The sequence below is a fragment of the Fragaria vesca genome, linkage group LG4 (genome assembly GCF_000184155.1).
Source record: "Fragaria vesca subsp. vesca linkage group LG4, FraVesHawaii_1.0, whole genome shotgun sequence".
Taxonomy (NCBI): Eukaryota; Viridiplantae; Streptophyta; class Magnoliopsida; order Rosales; family Rosaceae; genus Fragaria; species Fragaria vesca.
The window spans coordinates 11269940-11273863 of NC_020494.1; the positions used below are offsets into that span (position 1 = coordinate 11269940).

General features: G+C 37.2%; 1 non-coding gene across 1 annotated transcript; it reads right to left on the reverse strand.

The window, feature by feature from the left end:
* Positions 1-736: 736 nt before the first annotated feature.
* On the reverse strand, positions 737-2134 carry LOC101308665. The gene is made up of 4 exons (XR_184478.1): positions 2093-2134; positions 1794-1856; positions 1069-1532; positions 737-895 (listed from the first exon to the last, which is right to left on the reverse strand). It is a non-coding gene; the product is annotated as an uncharacterized LOC101308665 (transcript).
* Between the last annotated feature and the right edge of the window lie 1790 nt (positions 2135-3924).

A 3924-nucleotide genomic window follows, 5' to 3' on the forward strand; every position in this document is an offset into this window, starting at 1 on the left:
TTTTTTTCATTTTTTTCTCTTTAAGTAAAAGCTAAGGGTAAAAAAGTCTTTAAAAATATAATTTTATTATATTTTAATAAAGATTTGTGTATTTGGGCTTAAAATAAGTACCTTGTATTCAAATGGGCTAATAAAAAAGATTATCATTGAAATGAGTTTGACTTTTTCTATTTTGTGCAAATGGTCTTTTTCCTATAGAAAGGGTGCATCTGGGGGTGCCCCTCAAACTTAAGTCCTTAATTTTTATACTAATTATCTTAATCTAATTTACGTGCTCTGTAATGTTTATACTAATCAAAAAATAATAATTTAATATACTTAAGAAGTGAAGCCGCTCTTAGTAATTACTAGGTGGTGTGCCCGCGGCTAGCCACGGGTGATTGTAGTGTATAATCGAGAAACACTACTTGTTCACAAAAGAGGTGATTTCATATCACAAAAGATGTTACAACAGTTGCATGCATCTTCATAACGGGGCTACATTAAAGTGGTCATGGTTGCTACTTGCTAGTCACATATTACATCTACATCGGAGCTGTTGTAGCAGCATGCTATCATACATTGTTGCTCTGATTGACTAAAAATAGCAGCAAAGTTACATAATACATCTTTGTCCGAGTCATTGTAGCAGTAAGCTATAATACATAGCGCTCTGATTGCTCAAAAATATATGTTGGAGTGTGATCTGAAGGATTACATTCGGCTTATTTCCTATAATACATATGTTTCTGTTGAGCAAACATGCAAAAAAACAGTTAGACCGCTGCAACATTTACTTAAGATGTTAGCCTGGCAACATAAACTAAAAAAGAGTTATCTTGGGACTGACATCTAGTTGAAGGTTTTCATTTAAAGTCCTTGACTGACAGCTGATGAAGCAAGTTACTTTCCTTGCCTGCAAATACATACAACAGTGCACAGAATGTGAATGGAAATGGAATGGAATTGTGCTAGTTTTTGATAACTGTAATTTAATGTCTTACGCAATGTTGATATAGAATATTGATATTTCTGTATATAGCAATCATATGTATTTAGTTGGTGACAGAAGAAATCCAAATCTCTTACCCTTTTGTTTTCTTTTCAGAATCTAGTATCAACAATGCTTCTTCATTTGTCTCAACTGTTGTTTTCTTCTCAAGGAGGAGGCGGGTTGATGTTCCTGTATGTGGAACTTGTCTTGCCACCAAGGATTGCGTAGTCTGCTGGCCTGTGAACACCTGAACAACCATCAGTTCAGAGTTGGGATACACTTTGATTTCAAACAGGTGCTGCTCTCCTATTGTTTGCTTCATTTCTTCTGGTAGCTCTTGTTTAGTTGGATAAGATCTTTTGATTAGCAGCTCTTGGCAGCTCGCACCGAAAAGAAGCAAAAGAAGCAACACATACCTATGAATAGCAAAGATATACAAATGAATAATGCAGAACCCCTTGAATGCAAAAGAAGCAACACATACCTATGAATCTCAGCTTGTTCAACTTCATAAAGCAGTAGCAACACCAAAACCAAATACTTTGTTTCTGAGAAAGAACTGAAAAGATAAAATTAAACAACCATACAATGCAAATCACAAATAAGTAATCCTAATTACTTAATGACAATGATAATCAGGCTATTGATATTTTCCTTGCAATACATTATAGCATTTACAGCCACACAACTAGTTATTTACTAAAAATTCTGAAAGCAGCTTTAGTAAGTGGTTCTAACTGTATTAACTGATTTTCTTACACTTTCTGTTCTTATTGCTGTGCTACAGTAACAATGGAATAGCTGCAGAACAAAACAATACCTCTTCAACTAAGAAAAACAGGGTATATACACCAACAAAAATCTCTATTCCAGAAGAAGCAACCTGTAGATATACAAATAAAACTGTTTGGTCAACATTATACTAATTAGCAAGAACAAAAGAAGGATGATTAAAAAAAAAAAAAACAGCCCCAACATTCTAACAGTCTTTCATTAAAAAATATAGAACAGATACATCTTTTACTTATTTGATTGGGAAAGGGGGAAAAAACTGAATATTGAGTTGTTAGAGAAAAAGCCAAAGACAGAGCAAAAAAATTAAGGAATAAGAGTACTAACAAAATTAAACATCTCCAATCCACCTTCCCCACCCAGAAGCCGCGTGAACGGAAAGAAACACAAATAGAGACGCAGGGCTGTTCTTGGTTGCAAAGAAACACAGATAAAAGGAGGACGAAAGCGTGAGAGAAGCCAGGTTTTGTTAGTTCGGCGGTACAAAGGATCAAGGAGATAAGAACAGAAAGAGGAGTTCTAGATTTGGTTGATTTCTACGGTGCAAACACGTGAGAACTATCAAGTAAGTGGACTTCTTGGCTTGAAACACGTCAACATCTTAGCATTAGTGGAACTGTACGTTTGGCCACATGCTGAGGAAACAAATCCATGGATTTGAAGCCTCTGGGAGCCGCCGGAACATTTCTCGGTTTCTCCATCACCGAAAAAATTTCATCGGCTGCTGTTGCTGCTGAGCCCTCTGCCGGAAAATCTCACCACTCCCTGAAAAAAGAAGCAGAAATTTATTCAAAACACAACTCAACACAAACACAAAATCCAACAACGAGAAATTTCAGGAGCAAAAAACTCGGACATGACCATTATATATCTGTCCGGAAAATACTGACCATTATTGACATGAGGGAACTACATGTCGACGAGGTTCAGATCTCCCGTAAAACTCTTTCAGGTACTGGTACAGCATGCTACAAGTCTGAGTAAAACTCAGCGCCTCCTCCGCCGTTCTCATTTTCGACGAGCTCGACATTTCCCGGCGGCCAAGTTTGAGTTCTTCGTTTTTTTCAGCCCATGGGTACTGTTCAAATGGAAACTCTCAATTAGTATGTAGTATAAATATCGTAAACCTGAGTTGCTATAAAACCCAAAATTGCGTCCATATCAATCCGGATCCAAAGAAGACGTCTGCACTTTAAGACGTCTGTACTGGGCTTAAAGTGGGATGTCCCTCCGTTCTCCACCGCACGCCGGGGAGAGAAAATGGTCGGGGACGCCGCTGAAGTCCGCTCGGTGGAGGCGCGTCGTCATCGGAGCCGGACGGTGGAGAACGGAGTGCGAACGTCCTCTTTAGATCCTCTCCGTGTCTATATATATATATATATAAATATATATATATATATTATATATATATTTATATACATATTTTCTCAGGTGCGGATGTCCGCATTTATTCTTACGGTGCGGATTTCCACTTTACACTCATTTTTCAATCGAATTTTCACATCTCCACCGTCTAGTATTTAGATACTAATGTATAGATCATCTCTGCAAAATTTCAGCTAATTTGGTTATCATTAAGGCACTCAAACTGCGTTTTTCTGTGGATGAACATAATTCTGTCGAACTTGAACCGTTCATGTTTATAACAGAAAAACGTAGTTTTGAATGCCTTAATGATAACCAAATTAGCTGAAATTTTGTAGAGATGATCTATACATTAGTATCTAAATACTAGACGGTGGAGATGTGAAAATTTGATTGAAAAATGAGTGTAAAGTGGAAATCCGTACCGTAAGAATAAATGTCGACGTCCGGAGCTGAGAAGCACTGTATTTATATAAAGTTAGTTTGATTAGTACCAACAGATCGACTAAGGAAACATAGTTTACTTGGATGATTATTAAAACCTTGTGTTACATGATCGATAACGAACATCATTACGTGTGCTGATCACAAAGCTAGCTATAAGCTCTCAATAACACTAGTTCATCACAAACATAACAAACTACTTGCATATGTCTCGCTCCTTGACCTCATACTTGCTTCAAGGGCAGAACACAACCTTATAGTTTGTACCACCAGGGCAAGTAAACACCACAGTGCTGGTTGTATCATCCTTAGGGTAACTACAAGCATCCGGGCATCGACTTTTGAAAAAC